We start from the raw sequence: 20486 nt of genomic DNA, 5'->3' as shown, positions 1-20486 counted from the left end.
GTGGAGAAACACAATTACATGACAATAAGCTTCTTTAGATAAAAACTGTTATCATTTTGGACAGAAATCTCATAAAGAATCTGTAGCATCATTCTAACCTTGTAAAAGGTGGTATAAACGTAGATCAGTCTCAAAGAGACCAAAGCTCACTCACTCTGCCAGGTAAAGTCACTGCTACCAAGAAAAGTGACATTCAATATAAAAAAAAGTGAAAGAGAAGATTATGATCAACTAGTCTTACCTTCTACATAAACACAGGCCACAGAATTTTACTCAGTAATTCTTATGTCAAACTCGTATCTTCTGGGTGACTTAGAGTTTTCTTTAAAAAACAAAACAAAAACAAACTTGATTTAAAGACTTCAAGTAATGTAAAAAAACAATACATTCTTCACTGAGATGGCCAAATGGATTTAGTCCTCACAGTAACATTGTGTATGATTTCTTGCCTGATTTTCCTAGCTTAAATTTAAGTTAACATGCATTAATAAATTCAAATGTTTACAAATATCCAAGGACATAAGAGCTGTTTAATATGAGGATGATTAAATACACTAAAACTTGCATGAACCTAATACAGGCTGCAGATATTAGTTTTAAATTCATTAAATATTAGCAGGTAAACTACTTCAATCTGTGTTTTTCTAACAGCTAAACTTAAAGATGTTAAGAATTTTGAATTGTGCAAGTCACCATCCAGCAAGCCTACTCCATTTTTAACTTTTGCTTTTTAGTAAATAGTTACCCAAGAACTACTCAAGATGTTCTTGACATTTGTTCAGCTTCATAACAATCATAATGCTGCCAAAGAAAAGACTCTTGTGTTGGGATGAAGCAAAAAAGTTCTCTCTTATGGTACTAGCTTGAGCCACCAGCAACAAAATTGAAAATCAAATCTCTGCTGACTAACAGAATCATGAAGCATTTCCTAAGTGTTGCCAAAACCCTCAACCCTCACTAGGAGCGTGATGAAAAAGTCACAGGTAAAGTTCTCCCCTCATAAAGAATACATCGCTTGGTAGCAATCTCCTTTTAAGGTGCTATGAGAAGGTAATCTGTTCAAGCAGGTGGAAAAAACCTGCACCGCTCAAGTCCCTCACCAATCAATACGTTTATCCACTATTCCAGTTCCGAGACCATCACTGAGGATCTTTTATGGATCAGCTCTGTTTGCATGTTAAATATATGGTAACCAAAGATATCCTGAAGATGGAAATCTTTCCAATTTAAACATTTCCTAACACAGGAAACAACTGGTGTCATCAAGCTTGTTTATATAAAAACAAATAGGCTGGACTGCCGCTTAAATAAGGACATCATGTTTTTGGCACGCCAGGTCTCCAAACAACCTAAATTAATTCAGGACCATCCTCTTTTCCAAAACAGCAATGTGCAGCTAGCTGACGGTCTCAGAGGGTGCAACCTCTAACAGAAGTCCATCCACATGGATTTCCCTTGGTATCCTTAGCTGAACATATTTACAGCTGTTCTAACTTGGGTGGGAAACATTTAGTACTCAAATCTTAAATAAGTCGTGTGCTAAAACCTAAATTGAAATCAAATCCTAAATAGCATCACTTCTACTAGAACAGAAAAGTCCAGAATATACCTGCTATCCAGATGTGATGCTTATTTCCACTAAAATCTCAAGGTCCATAGAGATTCTCTCATATGGAGGGCATTCAGATAAACTGTGCCTAGCTGTACTCTTGTGTATTTCAATTACCAGCTGGGGTCAAATTATTCATTAATAGGAATAATACTAACAACTCCAACACCCTAATGGTGACACAAGCTGATCTCCTGATAAAAAGGACATTGCCTTGGAGAGTAAGTTAATTGCTCAAGTAGTGGGAATACCATTTCCTCATGTTAGCAGGACATCACCACCACCAAACATTTCATGAAAATATAGTAATCATTTTATTCCCAAAAACACAAAATGTAATGACACTGCTATATTACAAACATAAGATACTTCCCAAGTGCATTCAATGTCATGAGCATGCTGCCAATTACTTCTCGCTATTAAACAACTAACTGCTGTTTGGATGACCATCTCAAATCTGACAAAATAAAGACCATGAAACACAGGCTTAGTAAGGGTCCACGTTTCATTATTATTACTAATACTCATTGAGTTATGATACTGTTTCAGGTATCTGTCATCCAGTATCTGGATTTCCTGCAGCATCTCTTTCTGATAAAGATTTAACAACTTTAATAGGCTGTTGTGGAGGGGGAATGAGACACAAAATTCTAAAGGACTTTATAAAGACCTGATCTTATAACCCAGCCAAATAGTAGAATAGATCAGGGGGACTTACTCACCAGTCCACAGGCCAGATCTTAACCCCAGAGTCACATCACCCAGCCCACTGGGCTTCCCACAGGTCTGAAAGTTTGGTGACAGTGGAGTGAGTGGTGGCACCACTCTGCTGCCAAACTTCCAGACACATGGAAAGCTCCATGGGTACAACACAATGGCCCTGCTCGCTAAATTGGGTGTAAAGGATGGCACAAGGACCAATCCCAGTGCACAAGGGCCAAATAAGTCTTCACAGCCTGATCTGGGCATGCAAGATCAGGCAGGGGCAGTGCAGGGCTTGATCCAGCACCACTCGTTTGGCTTGCAGAGCCAAAAGGTTGAGCATCACTGCTCTGTCTACCAAGAGTAGTAGACAGCCTTTAGGACCATCATCTTTTCCAAATCAATGATGTGGAGCTGATGGTCCTGGAGGGCCCAACTTTCAACAAGAGTCCATCCACATGGGTTCCCCTTGATATCCCTAGTTCAGGGGCAGGCAATTATTTTGGCTGAAGGGCTACTTACCGAGTTCTGGCAAGCTGTCGAGGGCTGCATGGGGAGCCCCACCCCTTGACAGATGCCTTGCCCCTGGCCACTATCTTGTGACCTGAAGTCCCACCCCCTAACCCCTGACCTTTGCCACCAGAACTCCCTCCCCCTGTCCCCAGAAGTACTCCTTTCAGCAAGGGGTTTTACCATCTTGGAACCAGAAAAATACCAAATTATATTCTAAAAATCAAACATCTACAACATTCATTAATTTGAATTTAAAAAAATGTTGTCCTGATTTACATGCATTTGTGTAATGTACACAGAGGTGATTGCACAATAGCATATGCCCCCCATGCCTCCCCTCTGGTGTGCACAGCAGCAGGAACCTTCAACCTCCTCCCGAATGACCTGCCCACACCTCTATCCCACCCCACCCCGGCTGGGCAGCACCTATCCCTCTCCCTCCCTCGTCATGGGGGCCTCCATCTGCATTTCCCACGCCCCACCACACACCCCTTCCCTCACCCCACAGACTTACTGGCCAGACGCTGCTCTCCAAGCTGCAGGGCTGCATTATCGGCAATCAGATTGGTATCAGCCAACATGGCTGGTTAATAATTGGTCATTGGTGTCGGACAAAAAAAATCTTTATCAGCGCACCCCTAACAAAAATATACCTGTTGTCCAAATGACACAACAAAAAGAATGTAAATTTCTTGTTACACCATTAGCTGATCCAAAATAGTAAACAAGAGCACAGGAACCATCTATTAAACAAAGATTACTGGCTCAAGTATCTTAATCATATCCTGGACATATTCCTCTACTAGAAGAGACTCAAAGCCGGCTGACAATTAAAAAAAAAAAAAAAACCTGGTGGGAAGGTAAAGGTTCACTCGCAACATTGGTGTCCTACCACAGAGATGTATTTAGCATAAGAGCCCCCCAGTTTCTCCAAGTTGTAGTAGCATTCCCTTTTGAGGTTGAGTGATGATGTAACTGTTGAGACACTCAAAGTATATCAACAGTATATCAGCAGTGCTTCAGAAAAAACAAATATTGGCTGCACCAAGGGCCGCACTATAAGAAATGCTGAAAATATAAGGGCCAATGGCCTGAAACCAAAGGCACCAAACTGTAGCATGAAAGGCTAATTTCTATGAAAAACATTGCTCCCACTGCCCTTTGAGGTCCAACAGCTTCCAATCAGGGCAAGATGGAAATAATGAAGATGATAAAGCAGGGGTAGGCAACTATTTGGTCCCAAGAGAATTGTGGTAGCCACATAGGGAGTTTTGGTGGCCTGTCATGAGCCACACCCTTCCCCCACCTGTCACCAAAACTCACTATCGGATCCTGGGATGGTTAAAGCCTGGGGCAAGGCCACAACTCACTCTGCACCACTCACAGGGCCATGCAGAAGCAGATTGAGGCTCTGCCTCAGCCACTGCCCCTGTGCAGTCACTGCCCCAAAATCCCCACATGCCCTGCCTGCACGGGTCCCACCTCCAGTGTGCGCACGTGCACACGCGCGGGGGGGGAGGAAAGCAGGCCAGGGTGCCTGGGCAGCAGGGCCTGGTCCAGGTCCAGCAGTGGCAGCAACTGGAAGGAGCCACTGCCGCGAAGTGAGGCCAACCGCTGCGCCACCCCAGCTCTGCTACATTCCTAGCAGTGGCAGAACTGGCCATGTGTCGTTGCCCAGGTGGGAACAAGAGATCCACTGCAGGCCAGACAAAATCCTTTGGTGGGCCAGATCTGGCCTGCGGCCATATTTTACCCACCCCTATGATAAAGCAACCTTCAGGATTGCACAGAGGTGCCAAATGATTTGTTCAGGTTCCCAAATACCCACCATTGCTCAGGATTCCTGAATAAGCCACTTTATCCTGAATGCTAATGGAAGGAAAATTCTATATGCCTTAAGAAGCTGAATCCAACTGATGGCATTAGAGATGATAGAATGCTGACTGTTTCAGCTCCTCATCCGAAGCTCTACAAGAAAAAGATGCCTTATCCAATAAGAGCACATTTAGCACCACTGATTCAAACTATTGCTTGATCTTAACTTATGGCAAATCCATACCAGCAGAGGGAAGAGTGTATTAAAGACTTCTGCTGAGAATTTAAAGATGCTTCACAAGGCCTGAGGGAAGCTGGGTCTGTGCCAGAACATTCCCAAAATTTAGCAGTCAAGGCCCACTAAGACTTTTGCTTAGAGAGATTTTCATTCAAAACATTCCAAATTGGTTTCATGCCAGACTTCCAGGAATCTCTAGGAGGGTTTCCCGAGGAAGGCTTGGAGGCTTTACCTATGACAATAGTCTGTCTGCCACATTCTCCTAAGTACACACATCTGTAGAGATTATTCTACCAAATAGATGCTACTTAAAGCCACTTAACTGTCTTCCTTCCTCCTGTAGAGCCAAGGAAATAGATTTTACAGGATCTTGAGGGATTTCCTCAAGATACTCAAGGCAAGAAGCTTTCAAATCCAAAAGGGGGAACATGGTGATATCAGGCACCAAAACTTTGCAAAAAATGAACAAATGAATAAATAAATAAATCAGTGGGTTTCTCAACAGTAGGCAAAGTCAAACATCAGAGCATGGAAAGCAAAAGCAACCATTTACCTTTGTCTCCAGAAACTTAACAGTGCATCACAGTTGGCACAAGTCAGAAGTGTGCAAAATCTTCAAAAACTAAAATTAAAAATCCATACACACGGCAAGAACCTCTGCAGAAAGGAGAAAAACCAGGACACCAAAAGGAAACTGAAGATGAAACTGGGAAAAAACAGCAGCAACTGAAGAGATGCAGCACCTGCCAGGAACTCTCTCTATGACTAAAGAGACTGACTGGGAAATTGCAAAGGGAGTAGAGTCCAACATAGTATATGCCAAGTAGCAGGGAAGCGAGTGGTTCATACCCCAACAATTACTGCTGCCTTTAGGAAACCAAAGCTTGAAAGCCTGTAAAGCACAGTAAAACTACAGTTTACTTTTATATACTTTCTATTCCTGTCTTACTGGATAAATGGCAGGTTTAACATATTGATACTTCTACTACATACATAGATACTTTAAACACATGCAATGTAACCAAGTTAATATTTCCACTAGAAATGTAAAAATGACATGAACAGAAAGAATATTTTCTCTCTTTGTTTTGCTTCTTTGGTACATATGAAGCAGGCCAGGAAAGTCTCTCACAACAGCTGCCAAAAGAGGATTGGGAGGGAAACGGGGAGAGGAGAGAAAGGAAAATCTCTGCCTGGTTTTCCTCTTTGAAATAGCAAGTACATTAAGTCTGGTTTCCCCATTTATTTGCAGGTTGTTTGGATGGTTCAAGTGCAGACTAAGACACCTGAAACATTAGGGATGTATCACTCCTGTCTTCCCAATTAAAGAATTACTCTCGCAAGTGTGTTATTAAAAAGAAAAAGATATAATTTTCATCTAGATGGTTTATCAATCAGTTTTACATCCTTGCATTTAATATGCTCCTAACAGTAATACATCCTTCCTGTTTGTTGCCTTTAGGAGCAGTAGTAATGCCTAAACTTATCTGTATGTCGATCACTATTTTCCATTACAAATGTTCTTCCAATGGTTTACCTACAGGAGCTCTAGTACTTCCAAAGTTTGGAGCAGGAATCTTAAGTTTGGCAGGGAGAAGGGGACCTTTATTTGATCAGATATGGACAACTTGTGAGTTCATGAAAGCCAGTGTTTCCTCTCACTATTTTCTTTTATGTATTTTGGTCGGGGTTTGCTGCCAAAAAACCCTCGTTCTCTTCACAGTGCACCCATACCACCCTACTGTCCCATTTCAGTTTACTACACACAACTGTTCTGAATAAGACAGAGACAAAATGGAATGGGCACTCAAGTTCCCTCAATTAAACCACCCTTTGGCCTATAGCAGGGCTGGCCAAACTTCTTAACCCTCCAGCAACAAACCAAAAATCTCAACTGAGCTGAAAACCACAAGACACAACACTTCAAGAAGCCCATGACCAAGAATCAAAGATCATGAAGCTCATACAATTTTTTTAATGACTTATTTGAGGAACCACATGTCATCTGCAAGTGACAGTTCACTCAACCCCAGTCTATGGGAAGAACTGGAAACCAAGAAGCTAATCTTATTATATCTTAATAAATTTCCATTTTATTAACTAATGACACTTCCTTCTTTGTGAACAACGTACTAATGAGGGGACTGGAAAGAGAAGTCAACTGGAAAGAGAACTCAAATTTCCAATATCACAGAGGCAAGCTTAAGCTATTTAGTTACATTGTCTTGGAGAAAGTTTGCCAAACCTCGGGACACAAAAAATGCTATTTATGAATAGAGCAAATCATGCATATGTAATCCATCATTTCTCCATATTGTGCATCCTCTAGTGGCTCGTCCACAAAAGGAAACATTCCTACCATCAGCTTTGTAGTTAATCCTTTAGATCAACTGCATTATGTACAGTGCTGATAGACCAAACTCAAACCTTGTTAATGAGAGGGTTGTATCATGACAGCACATACAGTGTTAGATTCTGTGTGTAGTAAAAATAAAAATGCCTTTCAAAAAAAAAAAAAGTGTTACTTAGGTTGCAAGATAAAGTGCTCACGAAAACTTAGAAAATGCCAGAATTAAGGTTGCTCGTACAATTTTCTGCCTCTTGTGCAAAAGTGTTATTACAAAGGTTTTAATTACATGGTTACATATTATTTTGTACATTGAATCCTTGCTTTACTGAATACAAGGGGGGAATAATCCACAAAAAAAGGATCAGGACTGCACACAAGGATCAGGATGATTTCAGCAAACAGATCAGCAAGTCAGGAACTGCTGCATTATTTCTTCAGAACTGAAAAGATCTGTAGCAAATGAAGAAAAAGACCACAAGAGATGAAATATGGGTAAGGGAACTGAATGTCAGACAGGGGAACCAGGCCTCTATCCAGAAGTCTACTACAGATTGCCTATGTGGTGATAGGAGAATCATTTAAATTAAAACTGTGAGGTGACCCTTAATTATATTCACAGTTGCTACTCATGAGATGCTAGGCCTGATTTTATTCCCAGTTTCAACTAAAACCAATAGTAACTGCTGATGCTTACCATCTTAGCAATAGATTTTAAGGAAATAAGCACAAAACCGGAAGCCCAAAGATCCAGCATTCCAATTTTGACTCCGTCGATGACTTGCTGTATAGTTTTAAAGAAGTCACTTTGCCTTCCAGTATCAGATCCTTTCTGTGACACAAACATACAAATAGAAGTGCCACACCACCATGAAGTTTTGCAAAAAAATAGTATTTCTCTATCAATTTTTGGTATTTTATAGTACTTTTTATGCGCAATTTGGACCCTGCCTGTTTCCAAATTGTGTGTCCAATAACCGAGACAAACAGAAATATAAGAGTTCAAGGGAAAAACAATGAAAAAGGTACATGAAAAGAATTCTGTATAAAAAAAATTGAAGACAAAATTATGACATTTAATTGGGCGCCTTAATTATGACTCCCATATTCAAGGCATTAAAATAAAGGAGGGTTCTTTTTTTTTTAGAGGGCCAGAAAACTAAGAGATGATAGTAAAGCCAGTGGAAACTACAGGACTGTCAGCACTATAGGGAAGAAAAAAGAAATATCAGCTCTAGTTTAGTTATTTGTTAAAACATGAATTTAGGCACTAAGAATTGAAAAATAACAGTTTAAAAAACTATATTATTCAGAAAGATGACAAATGAAAAAAGGCATAATAGAGACACATACAATAAAACAATGCAAGGACAGTCAATAAAGAGATCCTATTGATCATCTTTCATATTAAGATTGCATCTAATGAAGGGCAAGAAATATAAGCTAATAAAAAGAAATCATTTGCATAGCGTATTATTTACACAATGTCAAAAATGTAACAAACTGTAAATTTGTAATCTATTACATGAATAGCATTCATTACAAAAGACAGAATAAAAATGTATGCGATCAGAAACTCTTATACTTCATGACAAATCAGCCACTAACTGTTTGGGATTAGGAAGAAGTTTCTGTTATGGACAGTTTATTCCAGGATAGAGTTCCTTATACCCACACAGACTTATGGACAATTTGCCATTCAAGCAAGATGCTCTGAAAGCTGATCATTTGGTCTGATCTAACACTGCAATTTAAAGTACGTTCCTAAATGAAAAAGTATATTTATCCAATGTTAAGACTGCAAAGATAAGTACTTATCAAAAAAGATTTGTCTCATACAATTCTTTACCACCCAATAATAAGCTAACAGTTTCCTCACACCTAAATATATTTGGTTATGGTATACCCTACTTCTCTACTGTCATAATATCAGAAATAACTTAACTGATATTGGAACAAAGCATATATTAGTCACTTAAGCATTGTTAAATTACACAGATGAGAGAATTATTTAAAAAGTGTAGTAGCTGAACCTTGTAAACTAAAGATATAACTTGTTACTGAATGCACCCAAATCTGGAGTTAAAGCATTGGCTAAAAGCATGCAACAAAATCAAAAAAGACACACATGCTTCAATTCTTTAGTAATATTTCCCTTATAATATTTAATGAAACTTTAGGCAAAGATATGGCATAAACCATGGAGGACTGGTGATAAAGTACATCATTTCTTTTCACATCCAAACAAACAATGTTTTCCCCATTTCAGAATCTCCTTACCTTTAGCCTTGAGGAAATATTTTGCAAAAGATGGATTTCTGCATGCAGTCACTGACAGCAATGGGACACAATGTAAATTACCTGACGAAATACTATAAGTTATTTGAGAAGCAACCCACAGGTATTTCCTAGTTTCCACTGCTATATATAATAGCCTCCTGCACTAAAAATATTTATAGGCTATAATTCCACAGCAAAACCAATCTCAATTTAAAAAACAACAGCCAACCCCTGAGTTTAGGTGGCCAAATATTTCTACTCTAAAGATCCAGCTTCCCTATGTACAAACAGCAAATAACTTATTAGAACAGCAAGTTGGGAAAGCATAAGAAAGAATATGTTGTGAACCTGATGGCAGCTAACTTAACTCTATAGTGAAATATAATGAAGTAATAGCAAATGTAACAACAGGAAGAAGGAAAGGAACAAACACAGTGAAAGGGGGTTTATATGGATGTTGCCAGTAGTGCACTAACAGCTTTTGGGGGCCAGTACCAATGGCTAATTTTTAAGGAGGCATATTGGTCAACACCAGTCCGATTTCTGACACAGCTGTGTGCAGCTGGTAAGTCTGTTGTGGTGGACTGGGGGAAGGGATGTGGAGGATCAGATCAATGTCCTCCGTGCTGATGATGTGGGGCTGGGGCAGAGCGGGATGCAGGGCGGACCTGTGGCTCCCACCGCTGTGCACCCTGGCAGGCCTGCGCTCCCAGCATGTAAGGGCTGTGCTTGGGGCAGGTGCCAGAGCTGGGAGGGGGCTACAGCAAAATCTGGGGTGGCTTCAGCCCCACCCTGTAACCCCCGCTCCCAGCACCCCGCCACCATCCACCAGGAGCACAGCCCCAAGTGCAGAACTGCAGCCCCGAGTAAAGCCCTCCATGCACTGGGAATAGCCCGGCACAGCCCTGGCCACAGCTCGCAGCTGCAGCTCACCCCACCACACAGATCCAGGGCACATGCCGCCCTCCCCACCCCATGCCCTCCCAGGGTGCACGCAGCAGCAGAAGCCACTCCCCTGTCCCCACACCCCCCAGATGAGCTGCAGCTCCTTCCCCGCACTCTTTTCTGCCCTGGCTGGGCAGCACCTGCCTCACTCCCTTCCTCAAAGTGAGGGGCGTTGATCTTACCCCCCACCATCCCTACCACCACAACAGACCTTACCATCTGCACACAGCTCTCCAACCTGCCAGACTATGCTCCCCACTGCCTACATGCTGCGCTGCAGCTGCATGCATGCATGGGCATTTATCAGCCAAATAATCGGCCAGATCAGGCCAATTTCCAATGCAATCAATTTTCTTTGTATTGGTGCCAATCCGATATCAAACCAATGTGTTGGTGCACCTCTAGCTGCAAGCTGGCTTTGTGACTGACAGGTCTTGCCTGACCAACCTCATCACCTTCTATGATCAGGTAACACATGCCCTGGACAAGGGAGATGACATGAACGTCATATATCTGGATTTCAAGAAAGCCTTTGACCTAGTTCCCCATGAGGTCCTCGTGATTAAGCTGGGGAACTGTGGCCTTGATCATCTTATGGTCTGATGGCTAGGTAACTGGCTACAGGGTCGGACCCAAAGAATACTAGTTGATGGGAGCAAATCAATGTGGTGCAGAGTGACCAGTGGAGTCCCTCAGGGCTTGGTACTTGGGTCAGTACTCTTTAACATCTTTATTAATGAACTGGAGTCGGGAGTCAGATACAACCTGGTCAAGTTCACAGATGATACCAAATTATGGGGGAGGGTGGTCACACTGCAGGACAGGTGGGGGATACAAGCCGACTTGGACACACTTTCAAGGTGGGCTGACCAAAACCTGATGGCCTTCAATGTAGAAAAGTGTAAAGAGCTGCACCTCGGTAGTAAGAAATTTCAACACTTCCAGGCTTAGCAATGCTACGCTTGCTAGCACTATGACCGAGAGGGACTTGGGGATCTTGACTGACTACAAGATGAATATAAGCCACCAATGCGGTTCTGTGGCTGGCAAAGCAAATCAAACTCTGGCATGCATCCACCGATGCATCTCAAGTAAAATCAGGGAAGTCATCCTCCCACTTTACTTGGCCCAGGTGAGACCACAACTGGAGTACTGCATCCAGTATTGGGCCCCCCACTTCAGGAGAGATGTGGAGAAGCTTGAGGGAATCCAGAGAAGAGCCACTCAAATAATCCAAGCCCTAGAGGGCAGGCCATATGAGAGGCTGAGGAACTTGGGACTCTTCAGTCTGGAAAAGAGGAGGCTCAGGGGGGACTTGGTGGCAGCCTACAACTATATAAGAAGGGTGCATCAGGACCTGGGAGAACAGCTGTTCACCAGAGCTCCCCAAGGAATAACAAGGTCTAACAGCCATAAACTACAGGAAAGCTGATTTAGACTAGACATAAGAAAAAAGTTCTTCACAGTGCGAGTGTCCAGGGTCTGGAACAATCTCCTCCCAGAGGTGGTGCAAGCACCTACTCTGGACTCTTTCAAAAAACATGTGGATGTATTTCTTGCTGAGGTCACTTGATCCCAGCTGACTTCCTGCCTATGGCAAGGGGACTGGACTCGATCTCATGAGGTCCCTTCCAGCCCCAAATGTCTATGAAATATATAAAAAGTTACAAAATGCTGTTGTCTAAAGCATACAGTATGACAATGGTACCCAGCAAATACCATGCTAACAGAAAATATCTAAAGGGGGTTCTTGGAAGAGCTCATCTGTAACCTCTAGTCATATATGAAGTTATGAAATTTAGACGTACTGAACTTTTGCAAAACAGTAGACCTCCAAAGTATGATAGCTTGTTTTTATTTACTTAAAAAACGCATGTAATTTCATACCATAAACCCTACATTAGGAAAACATTTAGGTTGGATGGTAGACAGCAATCATGACATTCTGACTCAACTCTGAACTTGAGTCTATATTTACTTAAGGTTTATGCTACACCTACCACCATGTCATCCTGCCTGGGGTCTCGAGCTACTATCCTAATAGGAAACAAAACAATTTTAACCATGCCCCTTGTTCAGGCTTCAGTTACACAGCCATTTTATCTCTCCTAAGATAGCATTATACATCTTTTCCTTTCAACCCTGAATATATGTAACATTCATACAATACTATTTACTGCCAGGTAAAATCCATGCAAGCCATTTATAAGAAAAGCCCAGTGAATCAAGCTTATAAAACATTAAATATACAGCGTAACAATGAAAGTCTGTCGACATTCATAAGCCATTCAACAGTGAAGCTATGTAAATTCTGTAGTCAACAACTCTCCTTGTATTGTATCTAAAGAAAGTTTTGATGCAGTTTGGGGTTGAAGGGAAGGGGTAATAAGACAAGGCTGCAACCTAAAGGCCCTACATGGAAAACGCTCATACAAACATCTTCACTTAAGCAAAGTATACCACCTATTTCAATGGGACTGCTTACAAATGTGCAATTATAAATGCAGATAAATAAGTTATACACCTTAGTTTATTAAAATACATACTATTAAGTAAACTAATTTGGTAAAGGTATTCCCAACCATTATGACAATTAATTCAGTGTACACGAGAAAAAGCAAGATGTTACACCTATGGATCCATAATTGCAGAAGAAAAACATATGTTAAATATATTATTCTGGAATTAAAATGGAACATCCCTAAAGAGTTGCAGATATGCGCATGGAAATTTTCAAATATAGTAACTACCACTTATAACATTATCAAATACATCAGAATATTTCAGATCATGGACACGAGCTTTCCTGTGTATTATATGCCATCAAGTAAATGCATATTTAGGTACAAATGAAAATGTATAATAAAAAATAAGCCAGAATCAAACATGATCCAAACAGCCAATGGTTTGTACTATTATGGCTGGCTTTTTGTTTTAAAGACAGCTTTATGATCAGATTTTGTACCTGTAAAATTTACACTTTTATATTTCATTACATAAAGTGACAAGATCTACAGCAATAATTAGTCAAACACAAAAAGTATAAGTAAACCCCATGTGTACAAGGTAATGAAATAAATGGAGCACTACTTAACACGTGCACTTGTTTGCCAGGCAACAAAGTTTTCTTTTCCTTGCCCCATTACTTTATTTTGAACAGTTGTTCTCTCTGTCCTTGGTCTGATCTCAGATGCTACCAATCTACTTCCTTGACAAAGGAAGTGAATGTACACAATTCGGATTGGCTCCTCAGCAAAAGACCCTTCCAGCGGAGTAAATTAAAGGTTGTCTGAAGTTTGCTTAGCTCACACTAAGACAAGTGGAAATTCACACATAGGCTTAGTAAACAGGCTTTTTCTCATGAACAAACAATTTTAACTACTTGCATCTGAACCCACGAAGTTCAGCTCAACATAAATTAAATTTTAAAATGTATTGTTCATATAACCATAAAGCTTTAGATGTGAGCTGCATTAACTGATTTAAGTTTTAAATGAGTCAACTTTTGCTAATGGTGTTAACATTTAAAAATACAGTTCTCACTAAGAAGGTAAATTTTGTTACCAAAAAAAATGGGAAATACCTCAATAAAACAGATTTTTCTAGGCATTTCAACAAAGTTTTAAACTAGGGCATGTTTTTGTCCTTGGACATCAATTTGCAGGGGGGTTTTCCTTCAGAAAGTCAACTTGAGGCAATGTCATTCCATTATATACTTCTTTGAGGATTAGAAAACATTCCGTCTAAGAGTACAGGGAGACCACTGATGCTCCTAATTAACTCAACTGTGCCTAAGGTTCCTTACCTCACCCCTCCTCCCCAACCCAAACCTGGTACATTAAAATTCAAAACAGCACATTATATACAGTGTTTGTTCTAAGCTGGGACCGCAATAGGTAATTAAACCTATTTCGCTTTCATTTAGTCACTTTCAGGTGTTCAGTGCTGCAGGATCTAAATTTCAAAACTTTTCAGAGTATTTATTTACAGACATCTGCTGTCTTATATTATTTCAAGCATGGAAACACTTAGTGCTCTTCAAATTTTAAGAAGTTTTACAAACGTTAAATTTGAAGCCAGTTTAAACTAATCATGTTCCTTGAGAAGGGAAATCAGAACTCCACTCTAGATGTTAGTCACAAGTTCTAGGTGATCCACCTTTATGCAGACTCAAAGGGTGTGTTCTCATTCCATAGTTATCCCATCTGTATTTGTTTAGCCCTGGCTTGATCACTCTTGATGTAAATTTATATCAATGGTACTGTGCCCTATTTCTGCTCTCACTAGTTCTCATTGGGCTGTGTTATAGTTCTCTGCACCAGGACACAATTCTTTCCTCCCACAGCTGACAGGAACTTGCCTGTCCTTCAAGAGGGAACTTTAAGAAGGCACTTTCAACATGTACATGATTTAGCCTGACTCCTACTGCCCAGCTTTCAGATAGTTGAAGCCAACATGCACTCTGACCAACATGGTTAGCCAGGTAAGATGGCTTGGGGCTTTAAAGTATTCCCAACCTGAATAAAAGGGGTGGATGTGGATGACAGAAGGCATTAGCCAAAAACCCAGGTAAGAGCCTGGATTAAGTCTACAGCAAAAACACACACAAATAAATTAAATGCACTTTAAACGGGAAAAATGGTTAAGCTGGTAAAATGCTGTATGCAAAAGGGATGGAGAATTAAAAAAATAAAAATAACTCACCGATATTATGGAAGAGACAATGCATGCAAGCAACTATAGAGCTACTTGAGTTTTTATAGAGATAACTCACCTCACAACAAATTATTCCATGTAACTTTTTTTTTTTTAAATCAATGGACTACATTCCTAAGAATACATTCCTAAGAATGCCATTCTCCTTCCTACGACCAATAAAAAATATTTTCCCCTTACCAAAATTACTTGCTTCCTTATTTTTTCAGTGATGATGACCAAAATCAGGACAACAACAAAATCAGAAAGCTTTTATATAACCTTGCAAATGCTAGTTCTTATGGCAAATTCAGTCTATGGATTCACATACATAAGAAACCCATAAAAGCTGCATAAAGTCGAGTTATAAGAAACCTCAAGTTTTGACACAAACCAAAGTCAGTCAAAAGTTAAGACTCCCTAATGTACTGCTACTAAAGCAGCAAAGCAGGTATGATACCACTCAGATTTGCGTAACAACTTACAAATCAAACCAATTTTAAGCATTCACTGTAGACAGACATCATCACAGTCCTCTGAAAATAATGATATTCTGCAAACAACTGCAGCCATTTGTAAGTGAAATCTCAGAACTTTTACTAGTTTCCCCATCCTTCTCTCAAAACCAAAAGGCATCAAGAGTATTTAGACGTTAACTACAGAGAAACAACTCTAAAGGATCCTTTAAAAAAAAATTACTGTCATTTGGATCATCCAAAAGCCCAAAAGACATTAATGCTGCACATGTGTGCGCACATGCACACACATTTTAAGTCTAACTGTCATACTTGCTTCCAAACTTAAGCTGGACACAACTTTCAGTATGACATTATGAACACCTCAAAATAAAGAGTTTCAGAAGGGAAACTGAAGACATTACCTAAACTATAGAGGTATAGGTGGTTTTCTGAACATTTTAGCTTTGAATGCGCCACCTGTTTGTATTCAGAATAATGTATATATGCGATAAGGGAAAAGGGGCACGCTTTTCAGCTAAGTTTAATACGCCCCTATGTTTGCTGGTTGTGCTGTGGGCAACAGAATCAGCTAAGCAAATGTATTAGCTTCTATATTAAAAAGTATTCTGTTAAACTAATGAGGCTGAAAACATATACTACTTCTGTCCACAGATTAAAACATACACTACTTTCATCCACAGATAATTCAACTCAGTCACAAGTTTCTTGCTAAGGCCTGATCTAGAGTAAGGTTTTAAGTGTGGTATCAGAATGTGTTAGCAAACATGGGCTTTTAAAAACTTTCATCCAGATAGGACATGCTACCTTCACTAAATGCCTTGCATAGGATATTAAAATAATAGCTAGAATGCATCAATTAACCTCATATATTAAACCCTATTCTAGATAAAGCCCACAGCACTCTAAAAATGGGTACATGCTTAGGCACTACTCCATCACTGCCTTCACACCAAAAATGAAATATCAGTTGTAAGCTGGAGTACTTTTGGAGCACACATAGCAAGCAGAAAAATCTTTTTTTCGCTATTTCAAAAAACCCACTTCCACCCTTGCTCCTGTTTCTCTACACCTGTCCACAAGGGCAAAGCCAAGATGTTAAGGTCTGAGCCACTGGTTCTCAACTTTTTGAGATTCAGGGCAGCCCTCAGAAAATCCCAATTCCTAGGTTTCACTCTTTCTTTTTTTTTTTTGTAGCAGGTCTTTGGATGCGAAGAACTCAGAAAGACCGCAACAGCTTTACTGTTATGGATTCCTATTTGAAATCTATGGGTTTATCTTGTGAATCATGCCAGCACACATAACTAGGCTAACGTTGTATGGTACCCTGTGGCACCCTTTAAAGGATCTCAAGGCACCCTATTCTAGACCTACACAAACCCTGATTTAGTAACTATAATTCTGCCATACTTCTGATTCACCTAGAAACAAATACCAAAGTACTTTTAATTCAAAAAACATTTAGAAAACTTAAATTAGGGAACTGTCTCATTCGGAAGGGTAGGAAAGCATTCAACTTCAAATATGGAACAATTTTTTATTAAAAATAATTTCAATACCCATGCACAGATTGCACAAAACCTTAAACGTTTGTTGCTAGAGACATGTCAAAAAACTGAAATGAAACGAAAACATAAGTCTAACATCACACACGCAAACTTCAAATAAAAGAATGCATGCCCAGACTCTGAATACTTCATTTTTATGAGTTGATGACACTAAGACTAGTCTACAAAGTAATCTATTTATTTATGCATTTCCCTGAATATATCCAGAATAGTGATGGACAGATAACTATTGGAACGCGAGGTGGGTATCTGCAGGATTACTGACAAAACTTCAGATCCCCCAAAAGTATAATTATTTCAATAATATCTTTTGGGGAGGGGGGGGGGGGGGAGTTTTGGCCAAACACGTCAGAAGGGCTACACCATTCTCATTTGCAATGAGTTAAACAGCTTTCACTAATGTTTAGGGTTATTAACTACGACCACAAACAAAATGCACAACTTTTGACATCAGGCATCACCCAGGTGTCCTCACTCATTCTCAGGGAAGCAGGCAAAGCCACTGAGAAGTTGTCACCTTAGTGACAGCGTGTTAAGTTTGCTCCTCCAGGACCTTGGCATGCTCCCTGCTTGACACTGACTACCCCCTCTTGCAAAAATATTTATAGTACTGGCCATAAATAATAGCACATTATCGGGGTGAGGGGGCAGGAAGCTGCTGTGATGAAGTACACAAAGCTTGCTGATTTGTTGGGGGTGACAATTTTTTTATGTTCCTTATTTTAAAAACATAAATGCAAGACCCCTCAGTTTGATGGCTGGGGAGCAGCAGGAGGGCTAAGCCTTCAAGACCCTTCGTCAAACAATCCCAGGGCAATCCAAAAGGGGCAATTTGCAAGTTGATGGGAAGGCAGAGAGCCCAGAGTACCCCTCCCTCTTCCCCCCCTCGGCTGACTGCGGGGCTGGAGGAACCGGGCCAGGCCGGGAGGAAAGTGCGGGGAGCAGGTGGGCGATGCTGTGTCCGGCCTCTCCGAGGACCCCCGTCCCCACGGGGGGGAACAACCCAGCGGCCTGGAGCCGGGTCCCGCCACCACAACAGGTGCCGATGCCGGTGCCGCCGCCCAGGCCCGGGCAGCCCCCTCCTCTCCCGCACGGCTGCAGGCCGTGCCCAAGCTCCCCGCTCTAAGATGGCAGCAGGGCCTCGGCCGGCGGCACTTACCGTGCGCGGGCGGCGGCGCTCGGGGCCTCGTCACTCAGGCGGCGGCGGTGGAAGAGGGTTTGGCGCCGCCTGGGCCCGGCAGCGCCTGCCCGCGGTCCCGCAGCCCGGGCCGGCCGGCCGCGGGGCGGGGCGGGGCGGCGCGGGGCCCGGCGGGCGGATCCGCGGCGCTGCCCGGCCGGGCGGGCTTGTCGATGGCTTCACAAAATGGCGCGCGCTCCCAACCTGCGCAGCGGCCGGCGGCGGCAACGGCTATGGGGTGTCCCCCTCCCCTCCCGGGCCGGGGCGGTTGGCGGGCGAGGCGGGGCGGGGCCCCGGGAACTGCTCGCTCGCTCCCCCCTCCCAGCGCGCGCGCCGCGCTCCTCCCCCTCCTCCCGCCGAGTCGGGCCGAGCCGGCTGCTCCTCCAGGACCACGCACTCGCCCGCCTCGAACCTCCCCGCTCACACACACATACATAGTCCCCCCACACGCGTGGGATGCGCGCGCCCCGTCACGCACCGAATCTTTTTTTTCCCCCGTGTTGGAACCGGCGGTTCGGGCGGGAAAGGGGAAGGATTTCAAAAAAAAAAAAAAAAAAAAAATTCAACTGACAAAATGGCGACGGGACGAGACTGTTGCTATGGAAACTGTCAATCACACGGCCCAGCGCCCCGCCCCTGACTCCGTTCTATGCTAGGAGGGGAGGGCAGACCGCGCTGACGTAGAAGGGAGGGAATGGGGTGAAGGCGGGGCTTGGTCGCCTTGGTAACTACTGGTGCTCCCTCGCAGTTTCCCCCCTCCCCTTGGCCCAGCTGTCACGTGGTGCTATAACTTTGGCGGGCGCTGGGCGGGTGCTGCAGGCCGCTGGGAGCGGGGTGGGTAGGGGAGTCCATCCGTTACGCCCGGCCCGCGGCTGGGTGGGTGCACAGGCACTTGCGGGAGGACCGGCGCTGAAGTGGGCTGGGCGACAGTGCGAACACACAGTTGTACACTCCCACACTGTCACAAGTACACACATTCTCATGCACACTGTCATGCACTCTTCTATAGAGTCACACTCACAGTCATGTGTGCACACACACTCAACTGTCCTGGACACATGCACACACACACCTTCTCATGCTTGCACTGTAATGTATGCTTACATGCACGCTTGCTGTCACACAGGCTTACATGCTCTCACAGTCATGCGCATGCACCCTCTCACACATGCTCACACACATGCTGTCTCACACATGGCAGGAGGAGTGAGGAGCTGTGTTGTCGAGGCTGCTTATCCACAGCATGGTAGCCCCCGAAAGCCTCTTTGTGTAGGCAGGTCCTTGCCATGCTGGGGATGAGGGGCTTAGGCTCACCTCTGGACACCCAAGGGCATTAAGCTGAGAAGGGGCTGAACAACTTGGGGTGGAACAGGGGCTGTGGTGCAGGGGGAGCAGATTTTCTTAGATTGCAGGGACCTTGGAAGATCATCAGGCCTGCACCAAGCAGGAAAGGTAACTGGGGGTCAGGTGACCACAGCAAGGTGACTGTCTAGTCTCCTTTTGAAGATTTCTAGGGTAGGTGATTGCACCACCTCTGGAAGGAGCTTATTCCACAGTATGGACACCCTGACTGTGAAGAAGTTTTTCCTAATAATCCTAAAATTTCCTCACTGGAAGGAGGAGGCGTCTAAGCTGGGGAGTTTTCACTGGGGAGTCAACGGGCCTGGGAGGATGAAGTAGGATGGCTGAGGCACTGGAAATGTGAGAGGAGAAGAAGGTGTTAGTCTGGCGAAAATCAGGCGGCAATGGTCCTTCACTGGGGAAAACCAGAGGAAGCAGCAAAGCTAGGGGAAATGGGAATGGATAGGAGTCACAGGTTGAAAAGGTGAACCATACCAGCAGAGGGTGTGGGAAGATCTACACAGCAGAAGCAGCGGTTTCTGCTACTACTGCAGAACCTTGTGTGTGCAGGAGTTCTGCCAGTAAGACTTGATAGCATAGATTAGGCCCATGTATAAGACAGGCAGATAAGAGGTAGATGGAAGGTATCTGCAGGGGGAGAGGTAAAAAGAAGGCTGGGGACATTGACTGGGGTGTGCCAGTGCTCCTGCTGGGACGAAAGGTCCCTGGCTAGAGAGTTTTGCCCCTCCACTTAGGGTCAGACCAGTCACCAGATTTGGG

The 20486-nt window shown here is 42.8% G+C and overlaps 1 protein-coding gene across 4 annotated transcripts in view; it reads right to left on the bottom strand.

The window, feature by feature from the left end:
* The window catches only part of DYRK1A (dual specificity tyrosine phosphorylation regulated kinase 1A), a 131047-nt gene extending 112157 nt beyond the window's left edge, over positions 1-18890 (bottom strand). For 2 of the 4 annotated variants that reach the window (XM_090060681.1, XM_090060711.1), the window contains exon 1: positions 18348-18668. The gene's annotated coding sequence lies outside the window, so the exon portion shown is untranslated. Of the gene's footprint in view, positions 1-241; positions 323-18347; positions 18669-18843 lie in introns of those variants that run through there. The other 2 variants (XM_090060691.1, XM_090060702.1) reach the window with 2 other exon arrangements.
* Positions 18891-20486: the final 1596 nt, after the last annotated feature.

The sequence above is a fragment of the Crocodylus siamensis genome, chromosome 1 (assembly GCF_052110815.1).
Source record: "Crocodylus siamensis isolate JL-2025a chromosome 1, ASM5211081v1, whole genome shotgun sequence".
Classification (NCBI taxonomy): domain Eukaryota; kingdom Metazoa; phylum Chordata; order Crocodylia; family Crocodylidae; genus Crocodylus; species Crocodylus siamensis.
This window is presented reverse-complemented; position numbering and strand designations above follow the sequence as displayed.